The sequence below is a fragment of the Aotus nancymaae genome, unplaced genomic scaffold (genome assembly GCF_030222135.1).
Source record: "Aotus nancymaae isolate 86718 unplaced genomic scaffold, 86718_ANA_hifiasm-v0.15.2.pri h1tg000006l, whole genome shotgun sequence".
In the NCBI taxonomy this organism is placed as follows: domain Eukaryota; kingdom Metazoa; phylum Chordata; class Mammalia; order Primates; family Aotidae; genus Aotus; species Aotus nancymaae.
This window is the reverse complement of record NW_026988417.1, coordinates 96,277,475-96,300,887: the sequence shown is the minus strand read 5'-3', so window position 1 is coordinate 96,300,887 and position 23,413 is coordinate 96,277,475. Positions and strand designations below refer to the sequence as shown.

Here is a 23,413-nt window from a genome sequence, read left to right as displayed (position 1 = left end):
CAGAGTGAGACTCCATCTCAAAAAAAAAAAATACTTAACTACTAAATACCTTACTGTTGACTGAAGCCCTACCGATAACTTGAACAGTTGATTAGCACATATCTTGTATGTTATATGTATTATATACTGTGTTCTTACAATAAGCTAGAGAAAGGAAAATATGAAAATCAGAAAGAGAAAATGTATTTATTCAGTAAGTAGAAGTAGCACATCGTAAAGGTCTTCATCTCTTCACATGGAGTAGGCTGAGGAGGAGGAGGAGAATAAGGAGGGATTTGTCTTGCTGTCTCAAGTGGCAGAGGCAGAACAAAATCCTGTGTAAGTGGGCTTATGCAGTTCGAACTTGTGTTTTTCAAGAGTCAGCTGTAATGAGGTTTTAATAGATTGAAAGCTCCTCAGATCTCAGGGGTACCTGCTTAGCTGCTCAGATGACTACCTTAGAGAAACATTGGAAGGACATCAGGAGATGATGTATTTTTAAATTACAGAGAAGAACACTGTGTTGGTTTTCATTTGTCTTGGACAATACAGAGGCTCAGGTTTGGGAATAAAAGGTTCTAGATTAATTATTTTGAGAAAACGCATTTGAAAATACCAAAGGAGGATAGGGCACGATGGCTTAAGCCTGTGATCCCAGGACTTTGGATGACTGAGGTGGGTGGATCACAAGGTCAGGAGTTAAAGACCGCCTGGCCAATATGGTGAAACCCTGTCTCTATTAAAAATACAAAAATTAGCCAGACGTGGTGGTGGGCACCTGTAGTACCTGCTACTCGGGAGGCTGAGGCAGGAGAATCGCTTGAACCCAGGAGGCGGAGGTTGCAGTGAGCCGAGATCGCGCCGCTGCACTCCAACCTGGGCGACAGAGTGAGTCTCCGTCTCAAAAAAAGAAAATACCTACCATGGGAATATCTTTTATAGGGAAGTGCAGTGTCTCTTGTTATACCTGAGATATTTTAGGGTGTGTATGTTTTTGTGTTTTTTAAAATAGTATATACACATTTAATGTGATTATATAGTATTATCTAGTTTGTAAATTTTCTAGGCTTCTGTTTCTCTACTTACCCTTCTGTTTAAATGTTCCCAAATGATAATACATGAGAAAGAAATAAAACTCTTAAATGTCTATTTTGCTTTTCATTAATAATTTTGGTAAATACCTGATAAAAAAGTAAAATATTGGTTGAAATTGGGTGTTTGAATTAGTTGAGGGTTTTTTTTTTTTTTTTGAGACGGAGTTTCGCTGTTGTTACCCAGACTAGAGTGCAATGGCGCGATCTCGGCTCACCGCAACCTCTGCCTCCTGGGTTCAAGCAATTCTCCTGCCTCAGCTTCCCGAGTAGCTGGGACTACAGGCACACATCACCACGCCCAGCTAATTTTTTTATTTTTACTAGAGACGGGGTTTCACCTTGTTGACCAGGATGGTCTCGATCTCTTGACCTCGTGATCTACCCGCCTCGACCTCCCGAAGTGCTGGGATTATAGGCGTGAGCCACCGCGCCCGGCCTTAGTTGAGGTTTTTAAACTTGTCACATTTGCTTTTAAACTAGGGTTAATGTTAAGATGATTTATGCTGTTTAATTTTCTGATTTGAATAAAATATCGTCTAAGGAGGCATACCTTGTAGAAGGCACTGTGTTCTTATACATGGTGTCATATGTTAATCTAGGTGTCACAAATATATAATGATGGGTTCAATTTACAAATATAATGTATACCTCAAATATATAATGACAGGTTCAGTGTAAATGGCTTTGTTTACCAGTAATTTAATTTTGGGTATAATATATATCTGATATAATATCTGGAGATTTTATTTATGTTTCTCTTGCCATGCATAATTTTGAATAGGCTAACTGATATTCATTATAGGTGTCTGAGTCTAGACATTTCTTTTTGGTAAGCATGACACTTGAGCTGTAGAGAACCCAAGAGCCATATCACGCCACTGCATTGCAGCCTGGGCGACAGAGGGAGACCATGTCTCAAAAAAGAAAAAAAAAAAATCACTAATTATTTTGAATGATCTACTACTGGTTCTCTAGCACCATCTGTCATTTTGTATCTTAACACAGTTCCTGTATTATAAGATGAATGAATTTTGATAAGAATTAATGGTTTATCTTCTTCAAAGTGTACCAGCCAAAGATTCAGAACTACTTAAATACTACATACAGTTCATCATCTGGTAGATGAAGTAGCTTAAAAAAGTAGTGGCTCAGCAAGTGTTGCCCTTTAAACCATAAAACCATGGCTGCACACAGCCTAGGAGTTCAAGACCAGCCTGGGGAACATGGCAAAACCCCATCTCTACAAAAGAAAAAAAAAAAAAACCAATAAACTATGGTGTACACGCCCCAGAATGATTGAACAGCTTACCTTTATTGTAGTGGGAACATCATGGATTTCTTTAACTTGACTGGCCAAAGATTACACTGAAGTTCTGATTTCACGTTTTCCCTTTCCCTTCTAATATGTGACGAAACAACAACAGTGTGAGCCCTTAAATCTTTCTCAAAGATCACTTCCTCCTGATGTCATAAATAGGGCAAGATTAAAGGGTTAGCACCCTGGATACCCTGGGAAGCAGATCCTTTGGTCTTGAGCACTGAGGGACTTAAGAGGCCATAGAAGTGCTAAACTGAAGAATGCCTTTTAAAAAATGAGATATAATTCACTTACCATAGAATTCACCACCTTTAAGTTTACAATTCAGTGGTTTTAGTGTATTCAAACACTCTGTCACTACTGTCCAATTTCAGAATGTTTTTATCACCCTAAAAAACCCTGTGCCCACTAGCAGTCACTCCCCATTCCTTCCCTCACCCAGCCCTTGGCAACCACAAGTGTGCTGTCTCTATGGATTCGCCTATTCTGGACATTTCATATAAATGGAATCATGCAGTATGTGACTTTGTGTCTGGTTGTTTTCATTCATTATGTTTGCAAGGTTCATTCGCATTGTAGAATGTTTCAGTGCTCCATTCCTTTTTTTGGCTGAGTAACATTCCATGATATGAATATAGCACATTTTGTTTATCCATTCATCAGTCCATAGGCAAGTTGGATTGTCTGCCATTTAAAGGATGCTTTTTGAGTGATCATTGAGCATCTTCAGTGGCATTATCAATGACTGTTGATAAGTGAGACTAAAGTAAAATGCTGCAGTTCCTAACCTCTTCCTAGTATGGCCTCCTGCCATGGTGTACGCACTGCTGCCAAGGAGTGATGGTTCACAGGCACCAGGAAGGTGCATTCCTTTTGTGCACCATTCCCGTTCTGTGTGTTGTATACTCCTCCATCTTCCACCTTATTACTAGGCTTTGCGTTTCTAGCAGAGTTGCAGAGTCAGTGGGAAGGGCACTTGGAGGTAATTGGATTAAATAAGCGAGCTTGTCAGGTGACTAGTGGATTAGAGGCAAAAGGAATACATTCTCAGATTATTTAATTAGGTTGGATCCTTTTTTTTTTTTTTCCCTGAGACAGAGTCCCACTCTTGTTGCCCACGCTGGAGTGCAATGGCCCGATAACGGCTCACCACAACCTCTGCCTCCCAGGTTCAAGTGATTCTCCTGCCTCAGCCTCCTGAGTAGCTGGGATTACAGACGCGTGCCACCATGCCCAACTAATTTTTGTATTTTTAGTAGAGACGGGATTTCGCCATGTTGGCCAGGCTGGTCTCAAACTCCTGACCAAGGGTGATCTGCCCGTCTCGGCCTCCCAAAGTGCTGGGATTACAGGCATGAGCCACCGTGCCCGGCCAGGTTGGATCCTTTTATAAGCGATCTCAGCTCACTGCAACCTCTGTCTCTCGGGTTTAAGCAATTCTCCCATTGAACTCCTGGCCTCAAGTGATCCGCCTGCCTCAGTCTCCCAAAATGCTGGAATTACAGGTGTGAGCCATTGTGCTCAGCCTGGAGCTGCTTTCTTAATTCATAGACTGAACTATCCTGTTGTTTTTGTGGTACAATTATAGTACTCTGCTATCTGACTTTATTGGTGTTTTACATTACTATCTTCAAATTGCTCTCAGCAAAATTTTGGGATAGGCTGCCTAAGGCAGGTGATGTGTTTTATTTAGACTAAGTAGTTGATGTACCCATCCACTTTTATTTTTTACATATTTGAGAGATGCATATTTTCTAAAGGAAATAAAGTCCTTCAACTCTGTTAGGCTGGAATGCACTAAAAACAAAACACAAAAAACCTTGAAGGTGATATTTGTAGTTCTGGAATACTTTGGTTATTTTCTGAATCAGCATGAAGTGCTTTCACAGAAGAACTAGAAATGCATCCTTCAAATTTACTAAATTAGTGATTTTAACCTTGGCTGTATGTTAGAACCACTGAGACCTTTTAAAAAAGTAAGTTGTATATCCCACTATCCTTTGTAGCTTTTTCTTTTTCTTTCTTTTCTGGATGCAGAATGTTGAAGTGAAGATGGGGCTATACTAGTATGATATTTTGAATTTTCCATGGTTTTCTGGTAGGAGCAGTGACCAACTCAGCTAACAACACAAGAGCCAAAACTGTGAATGCCATCATGGTTTAGGATATTAAAGGGCAGCTGGATAGGTTTTCCACAGTTGATGCGGGTAGTGGGGGATGCCACAGTCAAACGGCAAACCAGAGCTCAGAATGAAGGTGCATCCATTAGTGAAACTCTTAATTGCCATTAAACTAGAGAAGAGACTGAGTGTTCCCTTATCTTGAAGATAAAGTGGAGTCAAAGCAAACATTACAGTAGAAATGAAAGGCCTGTCCTTCCAGAACCTCTTACAAAGGCATGGGGGGCTTGTGGCCCAGGAAGCATCCAGTGCTGCCTGCATTATGTAATCCTACAATCTATTTGTAAACTGTGTGCTAATGAAAATTGTTTGCTCTTCCACAAGTAGATTCCTGGGCTTCACCACTAGGAATTTTTATGTAATTGGTCTGGAGGGGAATCTGGGCATCAGGATTTTTTAAAAGCTCCCCAGGTGATCATAACATGCAGCTAGTATTGAGATTCTCTTGTAAATGGAGTATTCTTCCACCTGCTACTCATCTGAAATCTTGACTAGACATCCTGTTGTAGAATTCATTACACTCTAATGATTTGAAAAGTGATTGTACTGTTGGAGATATATGGTAACTCTGTTGAGGAGAATATTGACTGGTTAGGGCACCTCATTCTTTTACAACATTTATTGCAGTGAACAAAAAGCATCTTCTTACTGACTTTCCTGAGAGATTGTTAACCTAAGGTTTCTCAGCCTCGGTAAAATTGAACATTTGGAGCTAGATAATTCTTTATTGTGGGAGGTTGTTCTGTTTATTGTAGAATTTTTAGCTGTGTGCCTTGCCCCTACCTACTGAATGCCAGCAGTATTCTGCTGTACCCCTACAGTTGTGACAAACAAAAATGCTTCCAGACATTGCCAAGTGTCTTAGGGGGAAATGTCGCACCTGGTTGAGAGCCACTGGCTTACACCCATGAATAGATTAGAGGTACTTAAATTAGTTAGGATCCAATTCAGCTGAAGGTCACCAAAAACCTCCCAAATAGTGATGGCATCCAAAGTATAGCATTTTTTCCCCAGATGTATTGAGGTACATGTGACCAATAAAAATTCTTTAAATTTAAGGTGTACAATATCATTTATTTATTTAGAGACTGGGTCTCACTCTGTTACCCAGGCTGGAGTGCAGTGGTGCAATCACAGCTCACAGCAGCCTTGACCTTCTGGGCTCAAGGGATCCTACTGCCCCAGCCTCCTTAAGTGCTGGAATTACAGGGGTGAGCCACCATGCCCAGCCGATATTTGATGTATGTAGACCTTGTGAAGTGATTACCGCACTTAAGCTAACTACCATATCAGTCACTTCACATAGTTACCATTGGTTTTTTGTGGTGAGAACACCTAGGATCAATTCTTAGCAAATTTCGAGTATTATCATAGTTTTACCAGCTATAGTCACCATGCTGTATTTTAGCTCTCCAGAAGTTAATTACCTTCGTACCCTTTAACTAGCATCTCCCAATCTCCCAACCCCCTTCAACTCCTGGTAACCACCATTCTGCTCTCTGATTTTAGAAGTGGAACTGTTTCAGATTCCACATGTAAGTGAGATAATGCAGTATTTGGCTTATTTTTTATTTTTTTTAGCACAGTGTCCTCCAGATTCATCCACATTGTTGCCAATGGCAGGATTTCCTTCTTTAAGACTGAATAGTAAGGCAGGCAGTCCAGGACTTGTGGTGTGGGGGCTCCATCCTTCTCAAGGACTCAGACTTCTTCCAGCCCATTGCTCTGCCATCCTGCGAGTATAGTCCAGAGTCTTCATGGTTCAGGGTGGATTCTAGAATTTCACCCATCATATCCTAATTCCAAGCAGCAGGATGAAGGCAAGGAAAAAAGGTGGCAAAGGTTATACACTGGCTGTCTTTTTCTTTTTGAGACAAAGTCTCACTCCGTTGCCCAGGCTGAAGTACAGTGGCGCAATCTCAGCTCATGGCAACCTCTACCTCCTGGGTTCAAGTGATTCTTCTGCCTCAGCCTCCCGAGTAGCTGGGACTACAGGCGCATGCCACCATACCTGGCTAATTTTTGTATTTTTAGGAGAGATGGGGTTTCACTATGTTGGCCAGGCTGGTCTTGAACTCCTGACCTTGTGATTCGCCCACCTTGGCCTCCCAAAGGGCTGGTATTACAGGCGTGAGCCACCGTACTCTGCCAGTACTGGCTGTTAAGGACCTTTCTGGAAGCTACTGCATGGTATTTCTGCTTTTATTTTATTGGTCAGAACATTTGAGATATAATGGGTAATTTTATTCTGGGCAGCCTTAGACCCAGTTAAAAAATAGAAGATTCTGTTACTAAGAAAGAAGGAAGAATGAATATGGGATATGCAAGCAGCCATTTTTGCTGCCATAGCACATGGATAGTTTAGTAAGGCAGGATAGCTCTACTTCCCACGCAAGCATTAGAAACATGCAGCTTTCCTGGACTCTGTTTGCCAAGGTTAAAGAGATGCCAAGCAAATGCTCAAGAAGGAGAAAACTGTTTTTTTAAACTACCATTTGTTGAATATCTACTACATATTAAGCACAGTGTTGTATTCTTAATAAGTATCTTTCTTGATCATTATAACAAGCATATGAATTAGACATTATTTTTTTCCTTCTTACGGTTTTAGAAAGTAAACTGACTTGCCCAGGATAATAAGCAACAAATCTGGGATTTGAACTCAGGTCTGCCTGACTTCAAATCCCATATTTAAGGCTGGGTGACTTGCTAGCCAGGTGGGCAGAAAACAGCAGTGACACAGGACTCCAACTTTTGGGGGTTTCCTTCAAGACTCCTTTATTGTTTGTGAGTCTTAGCTGGCACTAAACCTTTGCACAGAGGACAAATAATACCATTAGAAATGTTGACAGCTATTATTGGGATAGTGATAGACTGCCAGAGAGGCAGGTAGTTATAAAGAAAATCAGAGCAGCCTATTACTGCTGTAATTTTATTTACCACCAATCCAGTCTTTATTCATTGTTTCAGTTCTGCATTTGTTTATTTCTGACCCCTTATTTGAAGAGCAACATGTAGAATCTGAAAATAGTAGAGAGGGAATTTTAGTAATGGCTGAAAGGTTTAAAATTCAAACAATTAAGGATTATTTAGCTTGGAGAAGAAAAATACCTTTTATCTAATACATACTGAGATTGAGGTGGTGTTTTCTGTTTTACTAGGATAAAGCAGGAGGAAAGGAGCATAATTAATTGATTAATGTAAAAGATTGCAATTAACAATAAAGTGAGTTACTGATGGAGCTTACTATTTTGCTTATTTTCTCTTTCGTTATTAAGGGGATGGACTTTTTTCTTTGAATTAGTTCAGGCCCACTTGCATGTGAAGATAATATATTAAAACATGAAAATTCTTAAAATAGCATACTTCTATGAAGAACTTAAATTATTTGAATGTTCATTGTTTTGAACAGTGATTCTCAAAATGCATTGTGACTGATGAGCAGTAAAATAGGATTATGTTGTAAAGGAACATGAAATAAGAAATCAAGTGTACCTCCACACAAACTAATGCATCATGTCAGAATCAAGGAGCACATGTCAACTGCTAAGGAAAAGGTTAGTATAGTGTGGGTGGACAAGGAGACAAAAACTCATAATGTATAAAACAAAAAGGATCCTGGCAGATTTTTATGAAAAGAATGAATGAATATAAATTTAGTTTCAAAAAAATTTAAAATGTGAGGCTGTTTATGAAAAATACTCTAAAAGATCTTTCGGTTTTATGAGAAAAATTCATTTACTTCAGAATGTACCTCCTTCAGTTGGTGTCTGAGAAATAGCAAAGGACACAGAGGTGGGAGTTAAACATATCAGAGAACACATATTATTTTCGTCTAGTAAGAGGGATAATTAGGTATTGGCAGCAAGATAAAATTTGATGTAAGAAGGGGAAATGTTGGTATAACTAAGTTTATGTTCTCTCTGAATTTATTATGTGCTTGTAATTGGAGCAGCACTGCACTGAGGTATGTGTATCTGCTTTCTTTTTTTTTTCAATTTGAAAGCATGTATTAGTAGTACTATTTTTTTTTTTTTTTTTTTTTTTTTTTTTTTTTTTGAAAGAGAGAGAGAGAATAGGAAGGAGGAAAAAGGAAGAGAAAGAGAGAGAGAGAATGGGGAGGAGGGAGAAGGAAAAGAAAGAGGGAGAGAGAATGGGAGTATTGCTTTCTTGCCCAGGCTAGAATGCAATTTAGTAATGGGTATTGAAAACCTCTTTTATACTGATAATTATACTTAATGATGTGGTCAGGAAGGAATAAGGGAAGAAGATAACAAACGAGCAGCCAACCAATATTTAATTTAAACCTATGAAATGCTATGCGATTACTGAGGAGTGATTTACTTCCAATTATATAGTCACCTTTGGAATAGGTGTGAGGTGGTAATGTATGTTTTGTATATTTGAAGTGGAGAGTTCTATAAATGTTTATTAAGTTTACTTGTTCCGGGTCTGAGTTCAAGTTCTGAATATCCTTGTTAATTTTCTATCTTGTTGATCTATAGAATCGTTAGCTCTTCTTGTTACATTGATCCTTTTGCCATTATGTAATGTCATTCCTCGCCTCTTTTGATCTTTGTTGCTTTAAAGTCTACTTTATCAGAGGCGAGAATTGCATCTCCTGCTTTTTGTTTATTAGTTTATTTTTACTCTCTGTTTGATTGGTAAATCTTCCTCCTTCTCTCTGAGTCTTTGTGTATTGTTGCATGTAAGATGGGCCCGGATGCAGCATACCGATGGGTTTTGGCTTTTTATCCAATTAAAATATATATAGGTTTAATACCGGCGTTTGATGCTAGCTGGCTGTTTTGCCCATTAGTTGATGTAAATTTTTTATTGTGTTAAAGTTCTTTGTTTTTTAATATATTTTTGGAAAGGCTGATATTGGTTGTTCCTTTATATGTATAGTGCTTCTTTCAGTAGCTCTTGTAAAGCAGGCCTGGTGGTGGTGAACTCTCTAAGTACTTGTTTGTTCGCAAAAGATTTAATTTTTCCTTCGCTCATAAAGTTTAGTTTGGCTGGATAGGAAATTCTGGGTTGAAAGTTCTTTTCTTTAAGGATGTTAAATATTGGTCCCCACTCTTTTCTGGCTTGTAGGGTTTCTGCTGAGAGATCTGCTGTAAGTCTGATAGGTTTCCCTTTATGGGTAACCTGACCTTTCTCTCTGGCTGCCCTTAGTATTTTCTCCTTCATTTCAACCCTAATAAATCTGGCGATTATGTGCCTTGGGGTTGGTCTTCTTGAAGAATATCTTTGTGGTGTTCTCTGTATTACCTGGAGTTGAATATTACCCTGCCTTGCCAGGTTGGGAAAATTTTCCTGAATGATATCCTGAAGAGTATTTTCCAACTTGGATTCATTCTCTTCATCACATTCAGGTACACCTATCAAACGTAAATTAGGTCTTTTCACATAGTCCCATATTTCCTGGAGACTTTGCTCATTCCTTTTCATCCTTTTTTCTGCATTCTTGTCTTCTCGTTTCATTTCACTGAGCTGGTCCTCGACTTCTGATAGCCTTCCTTCTGCTTGATCAATTCGACTGTTTAAACTTGTGCATGCTTCGCGAAGTTCTCGTGTTGTGTTTTTCAGCTCCATCAATTCACTTATATTCTTCTCTAAATTGTCCATTCTCGTTAACAGTTCGTCAAACCTTTTTTCAAGGTTCTTAGTTTCTTTGCATTGGGTTAGAACAAGTTCTTTTAATTCACAGAAGTTTCTTATCACCCACGTTTTGAAACCTGCTTCTGTTATTGGAACACACGTGTAATCTATTAAGCCTTGTTCCGTTACTGATGAGGAATTGCAATCCCCTGTAGAGGGAGAGGCATTCTGATTTTGAGTATTCTCTACCTTTTTACGCTGGTTTCTTCCCTTCATTATATATTTGTCCGTCAGTCGTCTTTATAATTACCGGCTTTCTAACTGGGTCTCTGACGTCCAACTTGTTGATTCCCTGCGCCGAGATCTGAGCAATCCACTGAGCCGGCCAAAACAGTGGTGTTAAGATTGATGGTGCTTTTCTGCCCGGAAATCTCCGGACTCTGCACCAAGAACTGGCGTGCTAAGGCACCAGCAAAACCACCACGCCGGCCACAAGAGTCGCCCTGGCGACCCGTGGGGCTCCTCCACTGGGAATCTCCTGGTCCGTGAGCAACAAATATTCGTCTGAAAGTGTGGCGTCCTCTCGTTCTTTGCGCTTTCACTGGGAGGTACGTGCCCGAGCTGCTAATCATCAGCCATCTTGGATCTCTCTGCTTTCTTAATGAGTTAGGGTGAGTCAGTTTATATAAAGCACTAAGCTCGAGATATGGCACATTTCCCTCTATTAGCCACTAATATTGTAATTGTTGTTATGATCATTAGACTGAGGATTGCAAATAGATTTAATCTTATTTTGAACAGTCATCAATTTCTAATGGCCAAATGGAGTGCAGTATTATTTTTGGGGTTTGAGAAGCTCTAATAAATAACATTCTTTCTCCCATCCTGAGGTTTGGAACCATTTTAAAGCCAAGGAATAAAACAAACAAGCCAAAATGTCACTCATGTTACTAATAAATAATGGAGAATGTGGCTTATATGCTCAAGCAAGCAGTATGCTTTCTAAAAGAATCTCAGAATCAGGTGTGGTGGCACACTTGGGAGGCTAGGGTAGGAGGATGGCTTGAGCCCAGGAGTTTGAGCAACAGCCTGGAATATAGTGAGACCCTGTCTCTTAAAAAACTTAAAATAAATAGTCTCAGGATTAGACCCTCTTTCCCACCTAGCAGCACTGGGCCAGAACAAGCCTCCTTGTCCCTGCTTCCTGCTCCTGCCCTGTCTCCTTGGCAGGTCCAGGATTCACCTGCTGGCTGCCCTTGCAGGCAGAGAACACATGCCCTTAAGAGGAAGGAAAAAAGAAAGGCTGTGCTTCTCACATGCTCAATTTCTCCTCTGCAATCAGATAAAAAGCCTCCTACTGCCCTAAGGAGGAGTAGGCGAAGGGTTGAGAAAGGCCAGGGATGGGGTTTCATATGTATGGAATGAAGCATCAGGAGTTGGGGGTGGGTAATGCTCTTCTCATTTTTAAATTTAATTTTTATTTTTTGAGAGGGAATCTCGCTCTGTTGCCCAGGCTGGAGTGCAGCGGCACAATCTCAGCTCACCGCAACCTCTGCCTCTCAGGTTCAAGTGATTCTCCTGCCTCAGCCTCCCGAGTAGCTGGGTTTACAGGCGTGTGCCACCATGCCGGCTAATTTTTGTATTTTTAGTAGAGACTGGGTTTCACCATGTTGGCCAGGCTAGTCTGGAACTCCTGACCTATAACCCGCATGCCTTGGTCTCCCAGAGTGTTGGGATTACAAACTTGAGCCACCACACCTGTGCCATCTTCTCCTTTAAAAAAGAAAAAAGTGGTGCTAAATTCTTACTCGAAAGAAAATAATTTTGTGGCTCCCAAGGTCTGTTGAAGGAATGGTAGAGAAGAGTGGTAGAAGATGTATGCTGGGCATTTTCAACAGCCAGCTTTCGGGCAAGGTGAGAAACCCTGATTTGTGGCATTTGCTCATCCCAGTGGTGTTAATACTCCAGTCATGGCCGATTTAAAGCCACCAGCATGACATCACTGAATATGAAGTTGGGGAGAGATTTGCAATAGCACACCGTTACAATACATAGAGTATTTCCAAAATACTGATATAAAAGATGAAAATAACCTCACAAGCATATGTAATAATAAAACTAATGATTAAAGTTACTAGGAAGTGATGAGTTTTGAGTACTTTTTACTTTTTTTTTTTTTTTTTTTTTTTTGAGACACAGTCTCCCTCTATTTCCCAGGCTGGAGTGCAGTGGCGTGATCTTGGCTTACCACAACCTCTGCCTCCCAGGTTCACGTGATTCTCCTGCCTCAGCCTCCCGAGTAGCTGGGTACAGGCACATGCCACCATGCCCAGCTAATTTCTTTTGTATTTTTGGTAGAGATGGGGTTTCACCATTTTTGGCCAAGGCGGTCTCGATCTCTTGACCTCGTGATCCTCCCACCTTGGCCTCCCAAAGTGTTGGGATTACAGGTGTGAGCCACCATACGTGGCCCTTATTACCTTTTAAAAAATAAAATTTATTTAATTGTAAGTTTGTATAATTTACTTTTTAATAATGATGAGTTTAATTTCTAAAAATTTAGCAGCCAGGTCTCATGAGCTGCCACAAGCCTCAGGGCTGGCTCCCGTACATCAGAGTGGTAGCCACATGTTCTGTCTTTCGATGACCCTGTGCCATACGAAATGCAGTTCTTCCAGAGGTAGAGTATGGTTAACAACACAAGTCAACCTATGGCAATCAGTCAAGCATCTCAAGTGGACCCTGGCCAAGAGCTTGGGCTCAAGAGTCAGACAGACCTGGGCTTAACAGACCTGGTTTGCCTTTTTGCTTTGCTTCTTGCAAGCTGCATGACCTTGGACAAGTCATTTAAACTTTGAGCCTCAGTTTTAACTGTGAAATGGAGAAAATAACTTCTATTTCTTAGGATTGTTGTTTATAATTATTGTTCATAATTAAATGAAATCATGCATGTAATGAATTAACATAGTTCTCAGGTCATGGTAGTCTTCCAGTAAGCTAAAAAATAGCAGTTGCCGGGAGAAGGCAAATACACTCTCAGATCCTGACTTGAATAGGATTAATGGATGAGATGAGGCTACAGGATAATCTCTCTCTTTTTTTTTTTTTTTTTTTGAGACAGAGTCTCGCTCTATTGCCCAGGCTGGAGTGCAGTGGCACGATCTCGGCTTACTGCAACTTCTGCCTTCTGGGTTCAAGCAATTCTCTGCCTCAGCCTCCCGAATAGCTGGGATGACAGGTGCCCACCACCATGCCCGGCTAATTTGTATATTTTTAGTAGAGACGAGGTTTTACCATCTTGGCCAGACTGGTCTTGAACTCCTGACTTCGTGATCCACCCACCTCAGCCTCCCAAAGTGCTGGGATTACAGGTGTGAGCCACTACATCTGGCCAGGATAATATCTTATTTCAGAAAAAGTTCACTCAAAATGTATAAGAAAGTCATTAGGACATTTTCAAGATAGAACATAACACTAGGCAACTAAAGGTGATATTCAGTAAACATCCTGAACAAAAATGCTTAATGTAAGAATTGAGAATGAAACATACACAAATGGTGCTATACACATGAGTATAAATAAACATTATAGTCCTACTAATAGCTGACATAAAACTATGAGGAACTCTAGTAGGAAATAGATATAGATAGCACAGTGAAAAAGTTTGGCTTTTTGAGATTAACTAAAAGGCACCTGCTAGCCAGTAGTGACATAGATTTGATTGTTTCTGTAACGTGTAATTTCTGTAGGCTCTGGGAAATAGGAAATGAATATATGGTAACATTTTTGGTTATTTTAGGAAGATAAAATTATATAGAGAAGATTAAGAAAAGTATAAATGCCATTTATAGTTAGTGAATATATTTCCAAATTATTATATATAATATCTTTATAATTATATACATGTCATGTATATGATAGGTATATTTTTATAATTTTATATTTATATAGGGGAAGAGGGAGACAGGTGTGCGCGTGTATTTTCTAAGTTTGGGACACCTCCCCTCAGGCTGCTCCGGTCCAGAACCTCCTACCTGATGTGACTCAAATAGTGTTATAGGTGCATGGAAACAGTTTCTTCAGCCCTTGGAGTGGCCTTGTGATGGCTGGCTGCCTCAGTGTTCTGTTCAAATGTTATCTTCTACATGTGCTATGAATGAAAAAAGGTTGGGAAGCATGCCTTAGTCTTTCTGTGGAATCAGCTGCCTTCTGTACACTAAAAAGATGGAAAACTGTTTTAAAATCCCTTTAGTGGAAAGAGCCTCTTATTCCTCTAAGTCATAACTTAAAATACTTCCCCTGTTTTACTCCTGACACCCCCCGCTTAATGCCATTAGACACACCTCATGAAAATATAGCACAAAACCTTGTACTTATTCTCAGTAGTACTCAGAGACATAAGCACTAAAATGAGATACTTTTTCTTTGCTCATAATGTTGGCGAAGATTAAAAATTTGTTAACTAGCATTGGCAAGGGTGTAGGAAAATAGAACCTTGTTTTCTATTGGGAGGAGTATAAATTATTACCTATTTGTGACACAATTTTATAGTGTGGAAATGGGTGTCCTTTTTGATGCACTTAAGACTCATAATATATCTTAAGGAAATAATCATGTGTGGACAGATTTCTCCAAGAATGTTCCTTGCAGTTTTTTTGTTTGTTTTGTGTTTTTGAGACAGGATCTCGCTCTGTCACCTGGGCTGGAGTGCAGTGGCACGATCACAGCTCACTGAAGCCTTGACCTCCCATGCTCCATCAGTCCTCCCACCTCAGCCTCAGCCCAGTCCTGAGTAGCTGGGACTACCAGAGCATGCCACCATGCTGGGCTAATTTTTGTATTTTCTGTAGAGAGAAAGTCTCACTATGTTGCCCAGGGTGGTCTCAAACTTCTGGGCTCAAGCTGTCTGCCAACCTTGGCCTCCCATAGTGTTGGAATTACAGGCGTGAGCCACCACACCAGGCTGCAGTTTTATTTAAATAGAGAAAAGCTTTTAATAACCAAAATGCATAATAAAAAGAGTTTGGTTAAAAATATCTTTGGTGTATCTATACAGTGGATTACCATATATTGGTAATGGTGTAGTGTTAGAATATTTAATTGTACTGGAAACTAATAATTATAAATTGATAAAAAAGGCTGAAAGACAGTAGGTATAGCATATAAACCCAGTTTTATAAAACAAAAAAAAATATGTTTGCATAGATTATAAAGATAGTCCAAATGTTAATAGTAGTTAACTTTGAATGTTGTGCTTTGTATATATTTTCTCATTTTCTTCAATGAACATATGCTACTATAGAGAAAGTAAAAACTGGCGCAGACTGAGAAACGAAAATCTGCCCAGACATTTATCAGGCTGGTATAACAGACACTAAAGCCAGCTATAAAGTAAACAGGAAACAATATTTCTCCTAAGTACCTGTCCTGGCAGGAAAATGTCATAATGATCGCCTTCTTTGTGCTTTCTTACTCACTGAGAAACTTTGTTTTCAAAAGTCTTAAACTACCAGTTCCTGTTTGGAATTATAGCAGTGAGAATGACACATTCTACTTTTGCCTGGATGATCTAAGGCAGGCTGACACAAAGAAGCAGCTTCAATTTACAACCCAGTTGCAGAGCCATAGTTAAGGGTTTTCTGGATTCAACATGTCTTTCTTAGAGCTCTCAGGAAATGGGGCCCTTGATCCACCCAACATTGACCCCTTTACACAGCCCTGCTTTGAGCCTGTCAAAATGCTGCTTCATTTAAACTTCACCTTAACTCCACTGTTCCCTAGAATCTCATAGTAATATTATCTTTTCCCTCATTTGGAGAGGCACCCCCCAGGTTCCACTGCTTCATGGTCTCTTGCTCTTCATGTGGGTCAGCAGACCTGATTTTGTTGGACTAGAGTGATCCTGGTGGTCTAAGGTTGATTGGGCTAAAATGCTTTTGTAATCAGGAATGAGTAAGGCTGCTTTAAATATATACATATTTAACAAACATATATACTATTTCCCTAGATAATACATATCTAAAGACTCAGTAGCTGTGTTAAGGAAGAATAATAATGAACATTTATTGAACTCTTGCTTTGGGGCAAACTGTGTTTTAAGATTATTAAGGGTATTATCTAATGTGTATAACAACCCTATGAGGGAAAATTACTGTTACTACTCTTTTTTATAAATGACGATGCTTTAGTTTTTGAAAGCTTAAATCATTTTCCCTGGATGACATAGTGTATATTAGAAACAGGATTTGAACACAGGCCATCCAGTGTGAGAGCTCACATTCTTGACTACTCTGATACACTTTCTCAGTTATCCAGCAGATCCTTTTAGGAGTGCTCTGGATGGGAAAAAGTTTCAGCTTAGGTGGCTGAAAGCATCATGGCTTGCTTTCTTCACAAATGCTTTAACTGAAGTCCCCCTAACAAAAACACTCCTAGCTTGTGGCAACTCTGAAAACATTATTTTAAAATTATTTAGGCCAGGAGCAGTGCCTCACGCCTATAATCCCAGCACTTTGGGAGGCTGAAGCAGGTGGATTACTTGAGGCCAGGACAAGACCAGTCTGGCCAACATGATAAAACCTTGTCTCTACAAAGAATACAAAAATTATCTGGGTGTGGTCGCACGTACCTGTAATCTCGGCTATTCCAGAGGCTGAGAGGCAAGAATCACTTGAACCCAGGAGGTGGAAGTTGCAGTGAGTTGCGATAGTACCACTGCACTCTGGCCTGGGCAACAGAGTGAGACTCCATCTCTAATTAAATAAATAAAAATAAAAATAAATTATTTAGTTTTTAATGTTCATAATATGTATGGTATTCTACTCCATAATATATTCTTGCTAATTTTTATAAAACAATGTTTTAAACTATTTATCACATTGTATACCTGAGACTAAGGATTTACTTACTTTTTTTTTATTTATTTTGAGATGGAGTTTCACTTTTGTTGCCCAGGCTGGAGTGCAATGGCACGATCTCAGCTCACTGCATCCTCTACCTCCCAGGTTCAGATGATTCTCTTGCCTCAACCTCCCGAGTAACTGAGATTATAGGCATACACTACCACACACAGCTAATTTTTGTATTTTTAGTAGAAACGGGGTTTTACCATGTTGGCCAGGCTGGTCTCAAACTCCTGACCTCAGGTGATTCACCCACCTTGGCTTCCCAAAGTGTTGGGATCACAGGTGTGAGCCACCACGTCTGGCCTAATGTAACATTTTAGAAATCCATATAAGCTACACCTAATGAAATGAAGAGACTTATATATATATAAGTCTCTTTAAATACATACATGTATTTAAACATATAGTAATATAATTATTAATATATTTTATATATAAATATATATTATATTATTTAAAATAATTATTTTAAATATATATGATAATATATAATACATATTAATATATAAAAATATATAATATATAAATATATATGTCTCTTTAAATACATACATGTATTTAAATGTATATTAATATAATTAATATATTTGTATATTGGGCATGTATATAATTTTGTTTTTGTTTTTCGAGCAGAATCTCATTCTGTTGCCCAGGCTGGAGTGCAGTGGTGCAATCTCAGCTCACTGCAACCTCTGCCTCCTGGGTTCAAGTGATTCTTCTGCCTCAGCCTCCTGAGTAGCTGGGATTACAAGTGCGTGCCACCAGGGCCGGCTAATTGTGTGTGGGGTGGGCGTGTGTGTGTGTGTGTGTGTGTGTGTGTGTGTGTCTGTGTGTCTGTGTGTGTGTGTATCTAGTAAAAACAGAGTTTCACCATGTTGGCCAAGCTGGTCTTGAACTCCTGACATCAAGTGATCTGCCTGCCTTGGCCTCCCAAAGTGCTGGGATTACAGGCATGAGCCACCCTCCCAGCCTCAAATCTATAAATCTCTAAGGGGATTACTTTGAAGTACTGTGTAGCATTTCCGTGAGTTTAAGATTGTTGGGAAGTGTTCAGAAACACAAACTTGCTCTTTTTATTTAGCCAGTTGTAAAATACCAAAAAGAGATGAGGTGGCCATTCAGAGGAGCAGGTGAGAGTTATCTTTGTGGCTTTTCCTTATCACTGGGACAAAGGAGACTCTAGGTAGGATCTTGCCAGAGTTGGAAAACAGCTAAATTTTTGTTATGCCCCCTCTCCCTAATACTTGACTTCTTGACTTGACGTTATCATTTTGAAAAACACATAACAATCTATGCACTTCTGATCAAGGGAACGTATACAAATACCAGCCCTCTTTATTCTTGAACTAAACTCAGCACTTGCAAAGTCATATCTTCCTCTGGGGAAGGAAAGCCGTGTGAGTGCCAGGTAACTCTGGAAGCCCATGTCCTCAAGGATAGCCAGCATTTGGATATGTTTTGATGTATATATTGTATAGTTTTGCTGAGAAAAAAAGATTGTAAAAGTCAGTCATTTCCTCTTGATGTCCAGTAAAAGTGAAGTAAACAGATTCAATAATCATCTTCTTTTTTTTTTTTTTTTTTTTTTTTTGAGACGGAGTTTCGCTCTCGTTACCCAGGCTGGAGTGCAATGGCGCGATCTCGGCTCACCGCAACCTCCGCCTCCTGGGTTCAGGCAATTCTCCTGCCTCAGCCTCCTGAGTAGCTGGGATTACAGGCACGCGCCACCATGCTCAGCTAATTTTTTTTGTATTAGTAGAGACGGGGTTTCACAATGTTGACCAGGATGGTCTCGATCTCTTGACCTCGTGATCCACCCGCCTCGGCCTCCCAAAGTGCTGGGATTACAGGCTTGAGCCACCGCGCCCGGCCAATAATCATCTTCTGATGCCTACTATGTGCAGAGTGCTGTGTGGAGAAGGTCTGGTGATTACTAAGATGAACTGGTTGCACTCCTTGGATTCTACCCCGCTGCTGTCAAGTGTTTGCAGTCCAGCACAGGAGACCCATGTGACTATAAGTAGCTAAGTAGGAAGCAAGATCCTAAGGCTGTAAGTGGAGTGTAAAGCACCAAGGAAGTGGGTAGGAGCAAATATTTTATTCCACAGCAGAGAACTCTTAAGAAACCTTCACAGAGGAATGGCCATGAACAGAGTGTTTAATAAGAGTTAATAGGATCTCAGCAGATAAGGGGAAGTGATGGTGTGCAGGAAGAAACAGGAGTACTGTTAAGGAGAAGCAGAAATACTAACGAGAAGGGATCAGGAAAGACCTGGAGTGTGTTCATGGTATCATGTATGGTCTGGTTTGGCAGAAACAGTATCCAAAAGGGATGTAGAAGGCAGTAAAGCTGGAAAGATGATCCAGCATTGGCCGTACTTATGTACTTGGAAAAGCACTAGAGAAGATAAATATTAACCTATACTGAATTTTAGAGTAGCAGGAAAATGTTTAGGAGCATGAACTTTATAAGTCAGGCAGCCCTAGATTATAATTCTGTCTCTAGGACTTAAAAGCAGTGGGACCTTGTATAGATCTGAGAATCATCTGAATTCTAATTTCCTTCTCTGTAATGTGGACATGATTATAGCATCTTATGAGGATTAAATGAGGTAATATAAATTAAAATATCTAAACAGGACCCAGTACCTAATGAAAGCCATCTATGAATGTTAGGTGGTATTACATTGTAATTTTATGGTTTTGTTAAAAAAAAATCTTTAACTCTTTACTCAGATGGTGTGTATTTTCTTTGGTACCCTTGATGGCTCATTTGTTCCAAAGCATGAATCATTAAGAATATCAAAAGAGGGCCGGGCGCGGTGGCTCATGCCTGTAATCCCAGCACTTTGGGAGGCCGAGGCGGGTGGATCACGAGGTCAAGAGATCGAGACCATCCTGGTCAACATGGTAAACCCCCGTCTCTACTAAAAATACAAAAAATTAGCTGGGCACGGTGGTGCGTGCCTGTAATCCGAGCTACTCAGGAGGCTGAGGCAGGAGAATTGCCTGAACCCGGGAGGCGGAGGTTGCGGTGAGCCGAGATTGCGCCATTGCACTCCAGCCTGGGTAATAAGAATGAAACTCTGTCTCAAAAAAAAAAAAAGAATATCAAAAGAATAAATTGTTCAGAATATTATTTGTACCTGTTAAGTGTTGGAAATGTTGATTTTTGTTAATTTAGCTCATTAATATCTGTTGAGTTCCTACCATATGTTTAGTGCCAAGCTAGGTACTATAGGAGAATGTAAGACAGAACTCCTGTGTTTAAGAGGCTCTTGATCTAGTTGAGAAGAAAAAAGTAGCATATCTTTATTATACATAACAGTATAGTTTTGTAGTTTTGAACCTACATTCTTAGGCTCAAAAATGTGTCAACATTCTTTGGAGGTGTATTGGGCCTTGAAATGACTGGGAATACCATTTTCTTTGTTCACAGCATTCTTTGTGGACATGTGACTCTTTAAAACAACAATATAAAAGAGTAAATAGATACTATTATAGAACAGAAGTAATTCAGGATTTTAGAGAAGACAGATACTGGTGTGCATTATAGGGATGGGGAAGGCTTTAGGGAAGAAGTAATACATGTAAGATCTAGGTAGGGAGACAGGAAGACTGCCTTCCAACGGGAAATGAAGCATGAGACCGCGGTTTTGAGAAGGCAGTGTAGAAACCAGCCTGGCTTAATTAGGTTCACATTCATAGGGAGAAAAAAAAGAAATTTTTCAATAACAGAGCCAGTGCCAAGTTGTGAAGGGAATGCAGGCAGGAATGTAGGGTTATTCATTTAGGGAGGTGCAGGAGGTACTGAACAAGGGAGAAATGAGGTGAGTGGTCCCATATGAGGGTGTATTGACAGATGCTCAGGATGGTTTGGATGGGAGAGAGGATTGAAGTCCAGGAGACAGACCATTTAGCCATGGCACTGACCATGCAGGAAAGAAGGCAGCCTGAAACAGGGTGATAGATGAAGGAAGAGTAAGCAAGGAGCTTATTTAAAGGCATTCAAAGGACCATCCATAGCACTTTGAAACTGATGTTTATTGGTAGGGTAGATACCTAAGATGATTTTTGAGAAGGATGATGGTACTAGTAGAGAAATGGAGAGGTAAGGAAACCTTACTGTGGAAGAAAAAAGAAGGTAAGTTTAGCTTGAACAGTCTTAGATACATAGGTAGATAGATGAAACAGTTTAGAAAAAGTTGAAAATGACTCATTAAGGCTACCATTTTAACAATGAAGACGCATTAAGTCTTCGTTTTCTCTCTATTTTGCCTTGTAGCCCTGGCTAATATACACACATAGATACATATCTACAATCATAAATGTATGTGCCGTTCTGCATTTTAAAAATTACAGTCATAAACATCTACTTTCATGTAATCTTTATGATTATAAATATTACTGGCTGGATGCTTTCTGTTTAATCTGATATGTCCTGAAAGCAAGGACCATATTGGTGGTGTTCATTCCTGTGTGTCTAGAACAAAAGAAAAGATTAAGAAATGTTTTGTTTAATGAAAGCATTACTGACCATACTCATTATTGATCATGAGTATTTTCATGCTTTTCTTTGTAGAACTTGCTACAACAAACATATATGATAGTTTGGGCTTTGGGTTGTGTTTTTATTTTTGTCTTTTTCTTGTGTTAAATTGCTTCCTTATGATAAATTCTTAAGATTGGAATTGCTGTGTGGAAGCATGTTAAGTCTTCCTCAGAAAGCTCTCTATGAGTTGGAGTGGCATTTGGCCACAAGACAACTTCACATACAGCAACTTGAATGTGGCAGGTGTTTATTTTTCCCACGTCTCCACATGCCCTGAGATCGGTAGTTAGGGGCTGTTTTGATGGTTCATAATGTCAGTGGAACCATGAACTACTCCTGTCTTCTTATTGAATCATCCTTAGGTTGTAGTTTTGTTTTTGTTTCTTTTGAGACAGGGTCTTGCTGTGTTGCCCAGGCTGGAGTGCAGTGACATGATCATAGCTCACTGCAGCCTCAACCACCCAGGCTCAAGTGATCTTCTTGCCTCAGGCTCCCTAGTAGCTGGGACTACTGGTGTGTGCTACCATGCCCAGCTATTTTTTATTTTTTATTTTAGTAGAGACAAGGTCTCCCTTTGTTTCCAGGCTGGTCTCAAACTCCTGGGCTCAAGCAATCCTCCTACCTCAGCCTCCCTAAGTATTGGGATTATAGGCATGAGCCACTACACCTGGTCTTTTTGTTTTTTGTTTTTGTTTTTTATTTTTTTATTTTTGAAGAAACAGGGTCTTACTCTCTTGACCAGGCTGGAGTGCAGTAGCACGATCATAGCTTAGTGTGACTTTGAACTCCTGAGGTCAATTGATCCTCCGCCTCAGCCTCCAGAGTAGCTCGGACTAACGGCATGCATCACCACTCCCAGCCAACTTTTTAATTTTTTGTAGAGATGAGGTCTCGCTCTACTGCCTAGGCTCTTAAACTCCTGGCCTCAAGCAGTCCTCCTGCCTTGGCTTCCTAAATGTTGGGATTATAAGTGTGAGCCACTGTGCCCGGCCTACCCTGTGGCTTTTACCTTCGTGATTGCAAGGTACTGTTGTGCCTATATCCAGTTGCATCCTTGATTTACACAGAAAAATGAGGGAAGGGTAAGGACTAAAGTTGGAAAGGGCTTTTCTATGGAGACTCCTTTTCGACCACTTTCCTGGAATCCCTACCCGGTGACTTCTGCCTACTCCAAGGCTAGAATGGTATCACTTGGCCATCTCTGACTGCTGTGGAGAAAGCTAGATGTGTCACTTTCCCTGATAACACTGTAGGTCACTTAGCAAGGAAGGAAGAGAGACTGGACATTGGACAGGCAGCCACCAGTGTCTGCCCCCGTCTCTGGGTGGTATGCCGACACTGCTCCTGACAGCCCACTCTGAGGTCCTGAGAGTCAAGCACTGATGTTTATATTACCCAAAAGAAAAGATTAAAAAGATGCAAATTTGTGAGGAGTCCACAAGTAGCTATGACTCAGATAAATTTGTCTCTTCTCTGGGTTTTACTTGAAAAGCAAAAGAATGTATATAATTTTGTACTATAAAAACCAGCCAGATATAACATTAAATCTTAGACTACTGCATGGTTTGTGTTCAAAGTAAGAATTAATGTTAAATAAATTTATTACCAGAAGATGAAATTAATTCGTATAATTAAGGGCTAAGCAAAATACTCAGGATAGACCAGTTTTATTAGGGCACTACTTAGTAACCATTAAAGGGTGCTTAAAAAATTTGGATTTATAGGGCTGGGTGTGGTAGCTCACACCTGTAATCCCAGCACTTTGGGAGGTTGAGGTGGGT

General features: G+C 40.0%; 1 protein-coding gene across 5 annotated transcripts in view; it reads left to right on the top strand.

Moving 5' to 3' along the window:
• Window positions 1-23,413, top strand: part of SNX25 (sorting nexin 25) — a 156,531-nt gene that overhangs the window by 66,880 nt on the left and 66,238 nt on the right. The window lies entirely within an intron of this gene.